Source organism: Fukomys damarensis, unplaced genomic scaffold, assembly GCF_012274545.1.
Source record: "Fukomys damarensis isolate Sample0158 unplaced genomic scaffold, DMR_v1.0_HiC HiC_scaffold_3, whole genome shotgun sequence".
In the NCBI taxonomy this organism is placed as follows: domain Eukaryota; kingdom Metazoa; phylum Chordata; class Mammalia; order Rodentia; family Bathyergidae; genus Fukomys; species Fukomys damarensis.
Window position 1 is genome coordinate 4454798 of NW_022900915.1, and position 19422 is coordinate 4474219.

The 19422-nt window shown below is 38.9% G+C and overlaps 1 protein-coding gene across 1 annotated transcript in view; it reads right to left on the reverse strand.

The window, feature by feature from the left end:
* Marchf3 (membrane associated ring-CH-type finger 3) overlaps positions 1–17107 on the reverse strand; it is a 112055-nt gene extending 94948 nt beyond the window's left edge. Inside the window, exon 1 of the mRNA XM_010627222.3 lies at positions 16970–17107. The gene's annotated coding sequence lies outside the window, so the exon portion shown is untranslated. The remainder of the gene's footprint in view (positions 1–16969) is intronic.
* Between the last annotated feature and the right edge of the window lie 2315 nt (positions 17108–19422).

Genomic DNA, 19422 nt, shown 5'->3' on the forward strand with positions numbered 1-19422 from the left:
CCTAGAATGCCAGCCAGGCCAGTGTGTGCACATATTTTTCTGAGGATACTAAAACAGCTATCAGTGGGATGACCTTCCAAACTTCAAGGACCTCCAGTTTAGAAGTCTTCCATGGAACTCCTATAAAAAGAATCTCACTGTTGAAAACTGGTGCTACCTCTGTCATGTGTAGCTACACACACATATGTACATATTTCTAAAGGTCTGTGTTGCATATAAAATGTTTCTGAATTTAATACAATGCTGCAACAGGCTGTGACCTCACCAGCCTATTTACATTTCAGAAATAGCACAGTCATCTTGAGAAGCTTTCTCATGCTGACTCCATTTGCTAGACCCAAATTTTCTTCCTCAACTAAACCAAAGCTCTTTAGGACATGGACCTCATGTCTTCATATTTCCAAGGCCTACTGCAAAGCTTGGCACATAGTACTTGACAAGTAATACAAGTTCACAATGACTGAGTAGTCAGTACGTAGCAGACACAGGTGTTCACTGTTATGACCCTTATAGTACAGATGAGAAAACTCAGTTCCTAAATGCAGATCTAAGCACAGAAGACTGTGAACCTTCAATGTCAACTCCAAATTCTGTTGCACGAATGGATGCAAAATGAGATAATAGGTGACGGTTATTCACACTTTCCAGCAAGCAGGTAAGGTAAAGAAACTGGGTATCATCAGCACGGAGGAGGGATCAGAAACTTGTATTACTTGTCTTCCATTTACTGTCCTTCTCCTTATACCTTTCTGTTTGAAACAGTCTTTATATTCTTTATTAGAAATGGAAGTAAAATCCTATATGCTAAATTGACTTCATTTCAGCAATCTCTGATTCCAGCATTCTTATGTACAAGGGCTGATCAAAATATATGGGAACATTAAAAAAATTATTACAGCAAAACCTTCCTATTTTTTAGCTCCTTTTCTTGTTGAGAATTCCAAACTCAAACACTATAGGGCAGGTAGGGAATGGAATTGAAAGAAGAGGAGTGAATGGGAACTGGAAAGCCAGGCGGGGAACCTGGATCCATTCTGGAAGGAAGAGTTGGCTCTTAGCTTCACCACATCATTTATCACTTGGAAATGTGAAGCAGAGTGACTGTAACTTAGGGATTATCAGAGAAGCTGAATTATAGATTAGATGGGAATCTTTTGAGTTTTCGATGCTGAAAACTCACTCAAATATTTAAAAAACACATCACAGTGAGATAAAATACATTATCCATGGCTGGGTGGGCCGGTGGACCAAAATTTGCAACATAAATTTCATCTGGGGAATACCAGAATGAGTCATCTTCTGCTCAGTCAAGCAGATTAAGACTATGGAGTATGGGTTAAAGCAATATTTCCAGTTATATTGTTTGTTAGCACTTTTACTTGAGGCTTTGGTATGGGAGTGGTTGAAAGAGAGGCTAAAATTGTTTTTCGACTCACCATAAATTTATACTGTCCATGACCACAGACTTGAAGTCAAGAGCAGGTGGTAATGGTTGTGACTGACTTTCTCCCTTACACTACCAATCAAGCTTTCTACTGCACAGCACATCACCTGGAGTGTGCTGACACATGACTTCAGTATTCTTTACGCTGACTGTTAGTGTGCAGCACTGCTGAATTTGCAGAAAAACTACAGCTCATTGCATGTGCTTCTGAGAGGCAGCAAATAAGGCTCCAGCAGTGAACAATGACTACTTCTCGGGCTTCACTGGACAGTCACTGTACAGTGAGGAAGAGAAGCTTCTCAGCAGAATGGAAGCTCTCCTACTAGGGCAGTCCTCGTTCCCCTCTTACCCAAGCAAGGCTGTGCAAAACACCAAATAAGTGCATTTATTCAGGGCCCAACTAGTCCGGCATAAGAACAACATCTCAGGCCCTCTACCTAGGTCCTGGACAGCACAAACTCCAAGGTTTTGATGTAAGAAGCCATGCAAAATCTTCTGAAACCCTTAGGATTTCGTTCCTGCTGCAGATCTAAGGGCTATATTTGGACAAAGCTTTCTTGAGCCTTACTTTCTTTAAATATGTTAATGAAATGGATGTAGAATATTAATGAATTTCAAAAGGTTTAGGGAAATAATACTAAACACAGTTTCTCTATCAACTGGAGCTGAAATATATGTTTAGTGGAGACAGATAAATTTTTGTTTGTGTAGCGTCAACTTTCCATCCCACCATACGGAGCCAGTAAAATAAGAATTTTTCAACATTCTTTCTTTAAACAACAACAAAAGTATACCATCAGATACCTAAGCCAACAGTAACAGAGTATGGAAGTATGGACAATACTGAATATTATGTTTGGAATGAAACATGGCTCTTCATGAGCTGCAAAGCATGTTCTTTTAATTTGACTGCTATAGTATTTAGAATCTATATAAGAGTGTCCCCAAGGGGTGTGTGTGTGTGTGTGTGTGAATTTCTAAACCAGCATTTCTACTTTTGTTAACACTCATTTACTATTATTTTAACTTTGTATATTGTGCCTTTCCAAGTTTCAGGCTAACTTAGACTTGTTACCCACTTCCTACATGTTATGAGGACAACAGGGTGATCATGAAACCTTATCCACAGACTAAATGTCTGTGTTTTTAATGTTGAAAAACTGTTGACCAAGATAAAATTTTTATCTTAGTGCATAAGAAATTGTGTTCAACCTCTCCTTGTCTATTCTAGTTTTTTCAGCTCCTAGATATATAAAAACCTATACGTTAAACCGAGGCCAAGTAAAATATGGTTCTCACAAAGACAAAGCAATACAACAAACAAGGGGTTTTTTTCTTTCCAGCTATGGTCTTTAAAAAGAGAATGTAATTATTCTTTAAACTGCTATCTTGACTTCTAATTCATTTATTTTTTGCACTGACAGTTAAGGTAATCTAGGAAGGGGAGCTGAGTAAATAGATATATTTTCCCTGCATAAGGAGTCAAGGGCCCAAATATACCAAGAGCTAAGGGCTGGATATAATTTGAAATGAGTTTCTTTGGATTTTACTTTTAGTGAAGTAAATAATTACATTTTGAAAAGTATATGTATATATGGCTTTATTTTTAGAATTGAGATCTTATTTACACATTATGTAACTCACCCACTTAAAGTGGATTTTAGTTTATTCACAGAGTTGTACAACCATCACCATGATAAATTTTAAACATTTTCATCACCTCAAAAAGAAACCCTATAGCAGTCATTCCCCATTTCCTGGCAACCATTAATGTACTTTCTGTTTCTATATACTTGCCTATGCTGGACATTTATGTAAATGGTATGATACAGTATATGGCCTTTGGGTCCTGGTTCTTTTCACTTAGCACTATGCTTCTAGCTTTACCCATGTTCATATATATATTTCGATGAAGTACCACAAACACACAGGGCCATTGTCTGAATGTTCTATGAGGACAGGCACAGTACGATTCACACTATTCTTTTTCTTGCCTTTTTTTTTGGACAGTTAATATCACATCTTGATATCCTTGGGGCACTGAGAAAATCTGTCATCGCTAATCTCAAATTTTCACTTGCCAGGACACATCTCCATGTGGAGTCCTACTGTACCTCAAACTTATATGCACAAGATAACATCACTATTATCTCCAATACAATACTCCTTTTTCATTTATTTATTTTTGTTAACAATAAACCTACTCACAATAACTTTAAAAATTAGTCATTTTTACTTCATTCAACTCTGATTCATTTATCACTGAGCTGATACAATTTTATACTTTGTCTCTACATCTTCTCTCATCTGCTTGCCTGTCTCCCATGCCATCCTTAGTGACACTTCCTGGCCCAGGCTCTCTACATAGCTACTCATCTTATTCCCTACTCCAATCATCCTTCTCTCATGGCTGCACCCTAGATAAACTGCAGCAAATGAAAATCTCCCTCTTGAGGAGAGGGACGGGAGCAGCAAGGAAGCCTGTGGTTTTGGTGGGATATACACTGGGTTGGAGATGCTTGCCAGTGAGTCAGGTTGTCCTATCAGTGCTAAAGGGGAAAATGACTTGCTCTGAAGTTCTTCCCCAGGTCTCCTGGGTTCCACCTGCAGAAATTCCAATTTAATCATTTTCAGGCCTCTACTAACCTGCAATGATTCTAAGATGCAGTCCCAGTGTCTAACAGATTGCCACAGCAGCATAAGCAGTAGGACAATTTAGAGCTCCGAGTGTCCAAGCTAAGTCTAGACATGATACCTGAGGCACATGAACTCTCTAACTTCAATATTCTCATCTATCACATGGGATAAACACACCACCATGGAAATGCTTCATTAATTAAATCTGATGTGAAGTACAAAGCAGAGTGCTCAGCACAAAAAAGCACCCAGAGCACAGGCCGCTGGTATCATGGCCCTCTGGGTGCAGAGGAGTGGAGGAGTCTAGCCACAAGCGTGCCAGCAGCACTGCCCCACACCATCTGGCTGCTGGCACACTGTGGCACCTGTACTCACACCACAGAGGTGTAGGTAGTCATAAAGGCCATTGTTCTGAGCTCCAGAAGATAGAGCAGAAGTGAACAATAGAAAGAGAGCTTCTTTGAGGCTCCTTGATGAAAATAGAAGCCTACTGGAAAAGTGAAGAAAATCTCTGCAATAAAGGCCCACCAGACCACCGCAGTTGGAAAGTTGCGGTGATCACTACCTCCCATCAGAACCTGGACTATCTTCAAGGGAAGGGAAGCTGGAATCTGCAGTAGAACCTTGCAAAGTTCAACCCTACAGGAGATCAGGGAGCTCAACTTCAGCCTTGCAGCCAGAAATCAGACTGAATTCAGGGGTCTGCTGCTGGCTTGCTGAGACTAATTGACTTACATCTGCATATTGCTGCCCATAGTGTCTCTTGTGACAGCAGAGACATACCCTGAAGGAGCCCCTTCATTTTAATTTTTAATTTTTATTTATTTTATTCTTTTGGTACAGGGGATTGAACTTCAGGGCCTTGTGCTTGTGAGACAGGCAGCAGCACCACTGAGCTAATTCTCTGGCCCTACTTTTTATTTTTAAAATTATTATTTTTTTATTTTTAATTTTAATTTTTAACTCTTTTCAATTTTTTTCTTATTTTTCTTTTCTTTCTCTCTCTTACTCTCCCAAATTGTTCTTCATCTCCCTTTTTGTTCCTGTTCCTGCCCTAATTCAGATTTCTTCTTTTTCTTTTCTTCTCTCTTTTCCTTCTCTTGAGTATCATAAGTTTCAAAGGAAAGTGAATACAGTTTCTAGCTTCCCTATTGCTTTTAGGTTGTTCTATATCTGTCATTGTTCTTTCGTTCTGTCTTTTCCTCATCTTCAGAAGTTTCCTAGAGTTTGTGTGATCGTCTTGTGTTCCTTGGCCTCACTTCTGACCTTTCCCTATCATTCTACCTACCTATCCCTCCTTCCCCAACTCCTCCTAAGTACCATCCTGAAGGGTAAAGTTGCTATAGTTGGGGCTCGTCCTTGATTTTTATTTAATTCACACAGTTAAAGGTGATAGATTAATAACAACCACAAATTGTCATTTTCTAAGCTGTGCTTGATGCTACTGTGTTGATTATATCACTTGGGCTAAGGTGTGATTAATCTACTCAGTTGTCCATCCTGGTATATTGAAAACAAGATGGCCTAAGAGTCATTAGAAACTCAAAATCTAAAGACCAGCTATATCTGGAAGACAGTGAGAAGCAATCATTCCATAAGGGTTCTAAATACAAGCAACAAAGATACTTACAATACACAATATTGAAGTATCAACCCAGGAATTAAACCAAAAACAGTACCAACAACAAAAACAAAAATGCGAAGACACCTAGGCAAGGTGCAAACCCAGACTTCCAGATCACCAAAGGCAAATTCTGGCAAAAATGACATGGGAAAAAATCTGATAATTAACCACCCTGAAATGGTAGCACAGGAAGTAACAAAACAGATGAATGAGGTTCTAGAAAAATTCAAAGAAGAAATAATTTTCCAGATAACTACAGAGATGGTGAGCAGAATGAAAGACATGATTAGAGACTCTAGAACAGAAATTGATTAAAAAAAAATAGTCAGGACCATGATGGAAGCCATGAATGCCCAGCATAGGAAAGAAATAGAAACCTTGAATGCCCAATATAGGAAAGAAATGGAATCCATGAAACAGACTCAAACAGATATCCAGGAAATTAAAAACTAAACTGAAAGTAGTCATAGCAGAATGAGCCAATGTGAAAACTGAATATCAGATCATAGAAGATAGGACTGTGGTCAGTGATCATGAAAAGAGAGATCTATTACAAATAGGAAGGGACCATGAGAAGTTGATGCAGCACCTCCTAGATGATGCAAAGAAGAATAACGTAAGACTGACAGGAATCCATGAAAAAGCAGGAGAAAGTACAAATGAAATAAAAAACTGTTCAAAGAACTAATGATGTAAAACTTCCCAAACAGAGCAAAAGAATTTGACATATGGATAAGTAAGGCTTATAAGACTCCAACTAGCCATAATCAAAAAAATCTACACCTAGACATATAATAATCAAGATCCTAGAAACCCAACAGAAGAACAAAATACTACAAGAAGTTAGAGAAAAGAAACAAATTACATACAAAGGAAAGCCCATCAGAATCACAGAAGACTTTTCAACACAAATCCTCAAGTTAAGGAGAGCCTGGAGTGAGGTATTGTAAGCCCTAAAAGAAAACAACCTCCAACCTACACTTGATCTTAACCAAAAGGCCGAGAAGCGATTAACAACCTCCAACCTAAACTGATGTATCCTGCAAAATTACCTTTCAAACTTGATGGGCAAATAAGATACTTCCACAACAAAGAACCTGAGAAAGATCTGTTTTTTTAAAAAACAAATAAAATTGATAAGACCTTAGCCAACCTTATCCAAAAAACGAAAGAAAAGGCTCAAATCCATGCAATTAGGAATGGAAAAGGTGAAGTCACAACAGATCCAGCAGAAATCCAGAGGATCATCAATATCTACTTTAAGAACCTGTATTCTAATAAAATGGAAAACACAGGAGAAATGGACAGATTCCTAGATATATATGAATTGCCCAATTTGAACAAAGAAGATATAAAAATTCTAAACACCCCAATTACAATCAATGAAATTAAAAATGTAATTAAAACTTCACCAACAATGAAAAGCCCAGGCCCCGATGACTTCACTGCTAAATTCTACAAGACATTTAGAGAAGAACTACTGCCACTACTCTTTAAACCCTTCAATAAAATTGAGAGGGAAGCAATACTTCCAAATTCATTCCTGGAAGCAAGTGTTACTTTGATTCCAAAAAGCAGAGAAAAACCCAATGAAAAAAGAAAACTACAGGTCAATATCCCTAATGAACATAGATGCAAAAATCCTCAATAAGATACAAGCAAACAGAATACAGAGGGCCATCAAGAAGATCATATACCTTGACCAAGTCAGATTTATCCCAGGGATGCAAGGATGGTTCAACACATGTAAATCGATAAATATTAATACACTATATCAACAGAGTCAAGGACAAAAACCATATGATCATCTCAATAGATGCAGAAAAAACATATGACAAAATTCAACACCCATGCACGATGAAAACCCCACAGCAAACTGCAATAGATTGTTTTTATCTCAACCCGACAAAGGCTATCTATGAAAAACCAACAGCCAACATCATTCTAAATGGTCAAAAACTGAAACATCCATGCTAAAATCAGGAACAAGACAAGGATATCCATTATCACAACTCCTGTTCAATATAGTTCTGGAAATATTAGCCACAACAATTAGATAAGAGAAAGAAATAAAAGGAATAAAATTAGGAAAGAAAGAAGTTAAACTGTTATTATTTGCTAACGATATGATACTCGACATAGATGACCTAAAAAACTAAACCAAAAGACTTCTACACTTACTTGGCAGTTTCAGCAAAGTAGCTGGATACAAGGTCAATGCTCAAAAATCAATAGCCTTCTCGTACACAAATAACAGACTCACTAAGAGAGAAATTAAGGAAATAATTCCTTTCACAATAGCATCCAAAAAAATTGAAATATTTAGGAATCAATCTAATGAAGGAAGCAAAACACCTGTATATTGAAAACTACAGCACTCTGAAAATAGGGACTGAGGAGGATATAAGAAAATGGAAAGACGTCCCCTGTTCCTGGGTAAGAAGAACCAACACAGTGAAAAGGGCCATACTTCCAAAACTGCTATATAGATTCATTGCAATCCTAATTGAAATCCCAACAGTATATTTCAAAGAACTAGAGAAGACAATACAAAATTCATTTGGAACCAGAAGAGATCTAGAATAGCAAAAGCCATTCTAGGCAACAGAGACATGATAGGGGGTATCACGATCACCAAGTTGAAACTATGCTACAAAGCCACTGATAAAAACAGCAAAGTATTAGCAAAGAAACAGACCAGAGGATCAGTAGAATAGATAAGAAGACGCAGAAACAACTCCAGACACACTCAGCCACCTCAGCTTTGACAAAGGAGCCAACCACCCTCAGTGGAGGAAAGATAACCTCTATAATAAGTGGTGTTGGAAAAACTGGATTTCAACCTGCCAAAGATTAAAACTAGACCCTTAACTTTTACCATGCACTAAACTAAAATCAAAGTGGATTAAAGATCTAAATATTAAAACAGAAACACTAAACTTGCTGGAAGAGAAGTTAGGTAGAACTCTTGAAGACATTAGCATAGGAAAAGACTTTATGAACAAATCCTCAATAGCACAGGAACTAGCACAAAGAATCAACAACTCATCTTATTGAACAACTGGGATCTTATCTTATTAAAAAGCTTCTGCACTTCAAGAGAAACCACCAACTGAGATAAGAGACAACCTACAATGCAGGAAAAACTGTTTACAAGGTGTTCCTCAGAGAAAGTCTCCTATCTAGAATATATAAAGAACTAAAAAAAATCAGAACCCCCCAAATATAAAAAAACAATTCAAAAATGGGCATCTGAAATGAACAGATATTTCTCAAACAAGTAAAAGCAGCAAATAAATATATGAAAAAATGTTCAATATTACTGGTCATTCAAGAGATGCAGATGAAAATAACAGTGAGATTCCATCTCACCCCAGAAAGAATGGCTGCTATTAAGAAATCAACCAATAACAAATGCTGGCAGGATTGTGGGGAGAAAGGAACTCTTCTCCATTGTTGGAGAGCGTGCATACTGCTGGGACCCCTGTGGAAATCAATACGGAAATACCTAAAAAAACTAGGATTAAAGGTCCATTTGACCCAGCTAATCCTCTGCTAGGTATCTTCCCTAAAGAATTAAAAGAATCATACCACAGACATATATGTGAACCCTTGTTCATAGCGGCAATTTTTAGTAACTAAAACTTAGAAACAGCCCAGTTGCTCATCAACTGGAGACTGGATAAAGAAGATGTGTTGTTTTTTTTTTTTTTAATATAAAATGGAGTATTACTCAGCCATAAAGAATGAGAAACTAGATACATTTATAGCTAAATGGACGCACATTAAGGTCACACTCTTACATGAAATAAATAGGACACATATAAATACCAAATAGTTTCTCTGGTATAAAAAACTAAAAATGTAAATAAGGTTCAAAATGTATAATTGATAATGTTAAATAGGAAGGAAAGGTCTAAAGGAGTAGGGGAAGTGGAAGGGGTATGGGAAAGGAAAGAAAGGGAAAATAAAAAATACAAGAAGAGGAAAAATGGAAACAAAGTCTTTGTAAATAGGGAAGAGTGGAGGGGGTGAAAGTACAAGATCCCAATGATGAATGTAACTATACTGTATACCTAAAATGTACTGATAAACTTAATGAAAATAACAATAAAAACACCCAGAAACGAGGTGGGGTGTTAAAGTAGAGATACCTTGTTCTGAGTTGTATTGGTTTTATTAATATGGCTGGGTGACAACCACAAACTGCTTTGCTTATGTCCCACAAGCCCCACAGAAGGGTGCCTCCTATGTTGAAAGGAAATAACTTAGCTAGCTGAACATACTGGGAATCCCAACACAGGTGCACAGGCATGGCCCAACACTGCATGCTGGTTCAGTTTCTTCAAAGTAGGAAGGGCACGGGGTCATCTGTCCACTCCTTCACTACACATCTGTCTCCTCTCGGCAGGAGAAGCACTGGATGAGAAGTACATGGAGGAATCATGTAGCTGGATGGCACATGCCAACTCCAAAAGGTCCCTGAAAACTTGGCTTTTGTGGGGGAGGAAAGTAAGTGAAGTAAATGGAAGGGAAGAGAGGATGGGGAAAGGAAGAGACGGGCCACAGGTCTGACAGTGCAATGGTGCCTCTGTTCCTATCTGAGGACAGGAATTATCTGGCTCTCTGCCCATGACTGGGCCTTGCTGTGAGTCTGTGAGGCCTCGGGCTAGTTACTTCCTCAGCACAGGATCATGTGTCAGAAACCACAGTGAAGCAGCTCAAAACTCTGACTTACAGCCAGAATCTAAATAAGGCAAGGCTCGAATTCTTGCCTTTGAACATCAGCAAAGGCTATCGCAAGTGTCAGCAAGCTCAGAATGCAGACCTTGTCGGGAGCTAACTTTGGACTGGAACAGCAATTTGCTGGGGCCCCCAAATCTACCCTTGCTGCTAACTTATGATTTATGATACTGGGCTCAGTCCACAGAGGCTTACAAGGCTGAGGAGCCAGATCCCTCAATCGACTTGCCAACCGTGCCCCTCCTGCTCTTAGCTTCTTCCCAAGAAGCAAATCAGGAGAAGTGCAGGATACAAAGGATTCTCTCAAAAGATGCCCAAACCAAAAGAGGTGAAGCAAAGACCCAAATGGGGTGGGGCGAGGAAGCAATGGAAGTTTATGCTACTCTTTTTCTTATCTCTAGCTTCCTTGATCTTCTTCATATTTAATCAATGTTGGTTACCCCTAGCCCCAATTCCAGTACTGATAAATTTAAAAATGTGGAAGCTACTGTCCAAGAAGAAAGAGAGAGCAAGAGGGAGAGGAAGAGGGGTAGGGATATGGGGGGAGAGGGACAGGGAAGAGAATTAAATCAGGTTGTAGTAAGGTAAAATCTGCTTGTGGCCTGCAGGTGGATTGGATTGGGTTAAGGCGATAGTATATAATGCTGATATTAGGTCTTGCAATCTTAGGGTTTGGGGTAAGATAAAGTTAAGATTTCTCAGGGAATGGGGGTGCATCTGGCCTTTTGAGGTACACCATTCCAGAGAAGGCAATGTGCTACCCACTGAAGACAGTGGCTCTGGGATGGGCCAGGTGGACTTAGGAGGAGAAATGGAGTTGACGAAAATTTCTATGATACTCTATATTTAGACACAAAACCCTGGAGTAAACCAAACCAGACAGAGTCGCTTGTGAAATCAGTAGGACAGGAACACCTGTACCAGGACAGGGAGACTTGAAAAGGAGTAAGGGAAAAGTAGGGAGCTAAGTTCAGCCAAGAGGCAGCACCCTGGAGAGAGCGCAGGAGGCACAGCCTACAGGTCAGCTGAGGAGGGTGGTCAGGGCCTCAGTGGGAAGCTGCTGCTGCTCCAGGGCTGCAGGATCTGTGCCTGAGCCTGGTCCAGACCAAGCTGGTGAGCAGAGGACCCCTGTAAGCCAGCTACGTTTTCAACATGCTTGGGTTACTGCTACCTTTTAAGAGCAGAGGAAAAGGATAAAGCTACTCCCCAAGAAAATACACTGGTATCCCCATGATTCTGCTTTCACTTCTAGAGATTCACAGGTCCAAGAAGACAAGGCACAGATGCAAAGTTTTGAACCCCAGGCCTAGAGGATGCTCCTTTTCCCTGAAAGAAGAGGATTGATAACAGGAAATACTCAAAAGATTGTTTAATCCTTTAAACCTCTGGCAAATTAAGTGGAATAACATAAGGCCTGGCCTGAAACTGATCTGAATAACACATAATTTGCGGCAAAGATCAGTTAGGCACTTAAACTAACAGTGTGGGCCTGACTCAGGGGAAAGGTGGGAGTTGTGAGGGCGGTAGGAAGGTCTCAGAGGCAGCCCTGAGCAAAAAAGAGGATTACAGAACAATTGAAAAACTAGGCCAGTCATAGTAATGCATGCCTAAAATCCCAGCACTCTGGGAGGCTGAGGCAGGAGGATCAAAAGTTTGAGCAAGCCCATCCTGCTTAGTGACTAAGCAAGACCATGGTGATTCCGCCTGCTGCTCAAGGACCAGAGTTTGATCCCCATATCAAAAATAAAATAAATTAAAAAAAATAAAAATAAAAAAGGGCTGGGTGTGTAGCTCAGTGTGAAGGCTCTGGATTCAATCCCCAGAACCTATTTTTTAAAAAGAAAGAAAGAAATGAAACATTGGAAAACCAAAGTGGGAGTGTCTGGATGTTTGGAAAGAAAACTAATCACCCCATTCACTGTCAGACAAAGTTAATTCAGACCGGCTCTTTGCCACTGAGCTACATCCCCAGCCCAAGTTAATTCAAAGATATACAATGGTGGACAGCCCTGGAAGATGAAATTTTGCTTTAGGGCATACTCTTAGCTATTGAAACATGCATGTTATACTGTCTTAATTACTTTTCTAGTTGCTGAGACAAAATACCCAACACTCAGACTTAAAGGAGGAAGTTCACTTCAGCTCACAGTTTGCAGAGGTTTCAGTCCATAAATGTCTGGTTCCAAGGCAGGGTGGCATGTTAGAGGGGCATTGTAATGTAGAAACAGTCCATGGTGTGGCAAGCAGAAAGCAGTGAGCAGCAAGCCTCCCTTTCCCTTTTATCAAATGCAGAGTACAACCCTTTAGAATGGTGCCACCCATACCCAGAGTGGGCCTTCCCAATGTAGTTACCACACTCCCTTAATCCCAGCACTACACAACCTAGATCCAGCCACCTCTGAAAAGCCCCCACCCCTTCCTCATGAGTGCATGAGGATGGGGGGACGTTCAGATACAAACTATAACACATACTAAGTTAAAACACAAAGTATTTCTAAAACAAAGAAAGAGAAAATACACACTGAAATATAGTTAGCCTGTGTTTCTACTGAAATAATCCCTTTTAATAACTTCTTTTTAATGGAGAATTATTACTTTCCAACTAGATATTTGCTTTAATTAAACCACAACCTGATTTTTAAAAATTAAGTTTATTGGTACATTTAAGGTATAAAGTATAATGACATCCATCATTGGTAATTTGCACCTTTACATAATCCATCTTGGTTCTTATTTTTTCCCTATTTCCCTGCACTCCTTTTAACTCCTCCACCCCTCCCTATCTACAAAGACTTTGTTTCTATTTTTTCTTTTTCTCATATTAATTTCATTCCCTTCTTTCTTTTCCCCTACCTCTCCCACTTTCCCTTCCCACAGCCTGATTTTTGAAATGATTTATTTTGGGAGATAAGGGAGGAAGGGAGCACAGCTTCATGTGCTATTAGTGCATTATATGATTGGTTTAATTATATGTTTTTATATTGATACTAGAGCACATTTTATTATTGTTGTTGCAATGGATGACTTCTCAGGAGTGGTAGGCAGGCTCTGGTTTTGAAAACATGCAGTGGTGTTTGATTCTTATATTATACACTTTGGCTGGAGAGAAACTGACCTTTGGAGCATTTTTCATACATGATTTGTTTTGGTCCATGGATGTGCAAGGGAAACAGTGGGGTAGAGATTGATTCTCCTAGGAAACTTAACTTCTTTAAAAAGAAAGATATGCTTTAAATCATTAGCAGAAAGTGCCCTGTGTGAGTCCACCGCAAGGATATCTAATAGCAACAGTATTTACAGAAATATGTTCATTGTCAAATGTTCCCCAAGGATATGTACAGCATACTGTAACATATGCAAAACAAAGAGCACAGAATTAGGAGTAAGATCTGGAGTCTGTTGTAGGCCTGAAATGAAAGTATATGACCTCAGGCAAATTACCAAACATTTCAGACAGACCCCAAATGCCTATAAAATGACATTAAATATGCCTGCCACCTGCCTACCTCTCAGGCACCGTCAAACGTGAGCAGTGAATAAAATATCAGAAATTAAAACATTCAAGATCTCTAACGTATCATATTAAATTGTCATTAGTATACAAAACTGAAGAATTTTCAAAATCTTAAATATATTTTTAAAAGTTTTTAGTGCCTAATTTGGACAAAGCATTGTGCTAGTTGTTACAGGGTGGGGAAGGGAAGTCCTTCAAAGATCTTTGTTTATTCTAAAAATTAAACTCATAGTATGAAGATTTTTAAAAACATTTGAAATTGTACAGAGTTAGATCCAAACAAGTAGTAGAAAATAAAGAGTTCCATTTAGATAGGCCACATCAAATAAAATGGGAATGTGAAAAATTTGAAAAATTACAATACAGTAGATACTTAAAAATCAATACTAATGTTGTGAAATGGGACGAAAAGGGCTAAAGGTGTAGGGAAAGTGGGAAGGGTAGGGGAAAGGTAATAAGGGAAAAGAAAAAAATGTGAGAAAATGAAAAGATGGAAATAAAGTGTTTGCAAATGGGGAGGGGAGGAGGGGGTGAAGGGAGGGCAGGGACAAGGGGAAAAAATCAGAACCAACACCTGTTGTGTAAAGGTACAAGATCCCAATGATGAATATAACTGTACTGTATATCTAAAATGTACCAATAAACTCATAAAAAATCAATACTAATGAAGCTGTCTCAAGTATAAATAAAGAAAGTAAATTGAGCCCAATTTTGGGAGGTCTTCTTTTAAGTCTCCAAAGGATTAGCCCTGTGTTTAGAAAGGGCACTTGCATCCTCAACAATCAGGCTCTCAACTAATTTCTAGAGGAAGACAAGAACAGCAAATAAAGTACATGATGGTTTATCGCCTTGGCTTGGCTATGGTGCCCAGTTATTGGGTCAAACACTACTGTAGATATTACTAGGAAATTATCAGTGGATGTGATAATATTTGCAATCAGGTGAGGCTAAGTCTAGCAGATTTTCCTCCATAATGTGGGTGGGTCTCATCTAAACAGCTAAAGACATAAGGGCAAACACCGAGAATTCCCAAAGAAATTCTGTCTCAAGACTATAGCATAGAAAATGAAGAGTTACTAATCAACAGGCAAAACATTTTAGTCAAACAAGATTAACATGCCCTGAAGATCTATCATATGATGCTATATTCTATATTCAGCAGTAATATATAGGATACTGAAAAATTTGTTAAGGGTAAATCTCATGCTATGTTCTTTACCATAATAACAACAGTAAAACTTAACAAAAATCCTGCCTGAGTTTCCAGCCTGCTAGCCTACCCTGCAGATTTGGGAGTCAAGAATTTCTCACATATCTTTCAGGGTTTTGGTGTGCTCCATCATAACTAGGGAGAGCTGGAAACAAATATCTCTCTGTCTCTCTCTGTATCTCTGTCTTTCTGCCTCTCTCTATCTTTCTCTCTCCTTCTCTCCCTTTCTCCCTCTTTCCCTCTCTCAGAAACTAAGTGATATACAGCAAGAATGTAACTCATCAAACTCCATGCTCACTGGGCAGCTGTAATAGAGACTGGGGTTTGAAATTAGTCTGAAAAAGAGAGAAGGGGTTTGAGGTCTGCCTGAGGTTCCCTGGGTCTGTAGGTGCCCCTTGCTCCCTAATACCCTGCCTTAGTTTCCTTAGGTTTGTGCACTGTGCTCAACACCTATTCCCTTTATAATTGTGGGGAAATATAAGAGAACTCTATCTGTAAAGAAATTTAAAAACTGCCTGGAAATTGTGTCCTAGATAAGACATTAAGGTTAGGGGAAACTGGGTAGGGGATATACAGAAACTGTACTTTTTTGTAACTTGTCTCTAAAGCTAATATTAGATCAGAATAGAAAGTTAAATAAACACTGGAAAGAACTAGGAGCATATGCCAACACTAGAGTAAAGCATCCCCTCCCCCACATTTAGACCCAACACACCCACATAAACTTGTGACTGAAATCCAGCCCACTCCTGGTTGATCCTAAAGTGAAACTACCAGGAGACACACCCCCACACCACATATGGCATCAAGGATCCACACAGACTTCCTATTCATGGGCAGTGATAACAGGAAATCAGATCTACATATAGAACAGCAGGGGAAATCCACAACATCTATTAAGAAAATTAAGACCTAGCCTCTTTCTTAAATATAGATGAATAACCAAACACCACTCACATCTAAAAACAAAACACAGGCTTCAAAGAGAAAAGCCAAGTAATTAAATAATGACACCTGACTCCCAAAGAAACTGAGACAATCCAGAAAACATGAGACGTTTAAAGAGGGAGTATCAATATTTTCACACTGTTTCCACAGGCAATATTAATATTTTCATCGAATAGGCTAGGGAGTCAAGATGTATTACTTAAGCCGACAGGAAAAGAAACTAAGGCTTAAAATTACTATTTCAAGGTACAAAGATTATCAGTAGAATACTCAAAATAACTATCAACTTGGGAAGAGAAAAAGGTAACATAGGCAAGCAAACAAAAAAGGTTTATTATCATCATCATTATTATATCAAGCCAGTAATCGCCTGAGAACATCTAATACCTGAAAAGGGACTATGCCTTTTCATTACAAACATTCCTGTGCTATTTTATTTCTTAACCAATGCAGTTATTATTTTTCACAAAAACTTAACAGGGGAAAAGAAAAGAAATATCTTCAGAAATATTCTCTCCGGATGAGTAAGATTTTTAATGTAGGTAATTCCCAATGACATCACTAATAATACGCTTGAAAGAAGAAGATAAGTATCTATAGATGGGACTAAAGGGGAATCACCCCAAATGCAGATTTAAGGGCTCAAGCCACGAAACAACTTAGAAATTACTGATCTTTGTCAGAAAGCAGTAGGCTTTTTAAAAATAAATTTTATTTTATTTTATCTCATTTCTCCCGCTCAAGCCCTTACCCCTCCCAATGAGAAAAAGGTAGGTTTTTGCAAGAGGAAAATTAATCAACAGTCACATCCTTCTACCTTACACTGTGGACCCATCAGTGTGTACTCACCAGTGCTCTGTAAACTGAGGTGCAAAGCGAGTCAATAACTTCAAAGCTGGGGCTCAGATTCAGCTCCATGCTTTCTTCCTTAGGCTGAGGTGTGAAGTCTGTAGTATTCAGCACTTCTGTGCTAGCAAACCATAAGTTCTAACAGATATGGAGAAGGCAATGGTGTGTCACTGATGGTATCAATACGAATATTTCAGTTATAATTCTATTCATGATAATTATTAACAGCTTTCTATTACATGTACTCTGATCCTCAGCATTCTCTGCCATCATGTCAACTTGCCTTTAAAAAATGGAATCAACCTACCTACATGCGAGCTTCTCATTACTGCACTTTTCCTCCCTACATCCATAATCATCACTGCATTCTGTTCCTTGGCAAATGCATTCTTTGGCCTGATAAGATGTCTGGCTTTGTGAACTCTGCCTATGCCTACCAAGAGTGCCCAAAGACACTTCCACTTACTTGTCTTTCTCCAATTGATCTACAGGTTCTATCAACTGGGTTTTCTTCAGGTCACATGGAAGATGGACTATACAAGTTGAAGGATTCACCTGGGCTACAAACACTAGCTGTCTGGGAAGACAATTTACTGGACAATAAATGGGAAAGGCATCCCTGTGAGTTTGGTTAATGCCGAGTGAACAGTTACAAAACTGCTGGGTGCCTCAGGGTATTCGGTACAATCAAAACCTGTGATTGTTTTCCCCTAGCTTCTCTTTCCTCTCACATTCTGACAGCTCAGCTCTAAAAAGTTCACCGGCAGTCAAATCTGTAGCTGGAAACAAAACAAACTTCTTCATCTCAATACCGCAGGACATCATACTTCTTAATCTTTATCACTCTGTCCAAAGTGACATTTGATAAGAAGAATGTCAAATCAGCCCACAACACAAGCACCCCCAAGGGTACTTAACCCCTCCTGTGGCACCTCTGAAGAGAAGAGCCCAGGGACTGGCAGCTTATAATATTGCAGCTGGGAGGCAGGTATCTAAATTGACATGCCCCTGAAGCAAAACCAGACTGAAAATAATCATTTTCCATTTGTTTTCCCATCTCCTTTCTATCTTATTAAAATGGAATTGAAAGCAAAATACAAAAAATTCTGTTAGGTTCTGTGCCTTTGGCTGAACATCTCACTTGACAAGGATCCTTCAGTTAATTTCTATGTAAGCACTGCAGTTTACCAGCTCCTGGTTACTATATGGGTTTCCAGGTGAAAGTGCTGATATAGTTACTATAGCTCTCTGAAGGTTGTCAAGGGACATCAAAGGTCCACAAGTCACTGATCCTTTTTTTTTTCTTCCTGTTTTTGACAGTCATCTGATCAGATTCAAAGGCAGATCACCATGACCCACAAAAGGCCACAGGAAGGTGAGACCTTCAACCTATTAGCCTTTGCACCGATCTCTCTGTACAGTACAAAAGATGCTGACTATGGCAATAGCCAGACAGCACAGGGACACGTCCCTTCTGTATTAGGGCCAAAGATCTGAGGCCCGGTAAAAACCAAGGCTTTAATCTCCCATTTCAACCATTAGAAATCTAGATGATAAGAAGTCTTGCAACATTCATATGAGAAGCTAAAAGAAATCAGTTATTGGGCAATTGAGGATGTGAGTAAAACTTGGTAATATCTCTCTGTAGAGATGTGCCCATCTTCAGGTTCTCAATACACAAAATTACCAGATGGCATCAATGCCACAACACTGAATGGCCTGGAAATAGCTATGCGGCCCAGTAGATTTTCTGAGCTTATTTGCAAAGCTGCTCTAATCTCCCCTATATGTCAGGGCAGTCTTGCCAAGCAGCCAACTCTCACTTTAATCATTTTCAGGTAAGAGAAAAATGTTCTATATATAAATAAAAAGCTTAACTCATTGAGATGGCTCTATAGCCCTATTCCACTTCTCTCTCTTTTTCACAAAGTACCTGCAGCTGAGGTACAATAACCCAATCAAAACCTTTCACTGACTTTCAATCTACCTGAAACATGTAATCTGAATGAAATGATCTAAAATAATGTAATCATAGATGTAACTTTAATTCTAGATCTTTAAATCCTCATGAATACTATAGAAATTTGAAATAGTTCAGCTACTTTGGGAAATGATTCAGCACTTTCTTATAAAGTTTAACATAGCTCTGTCATCCTACGCAGTAATGTCATGCTTTGGTACACATTATGAGAAATGAAAAACATGTTTGCACAAAAAATGGTACACGAATGTTTACAGTGTCTATTTATAATGGCCCAAATCTGGAAACAATCCAAATGTGCTTTAGCTGATAACTGGCTAAACTGTACATCCTCACAGTGAAATAAATACTGCTCATCGTTAAAAGGAACTAACTACTGATGCACACAATAACATGAACAGATCTCAGATACAAAATGCTTTGTAAAAGAAGCCAGACTCAAGAGACTGCATATTATTCCATCTTTATGACA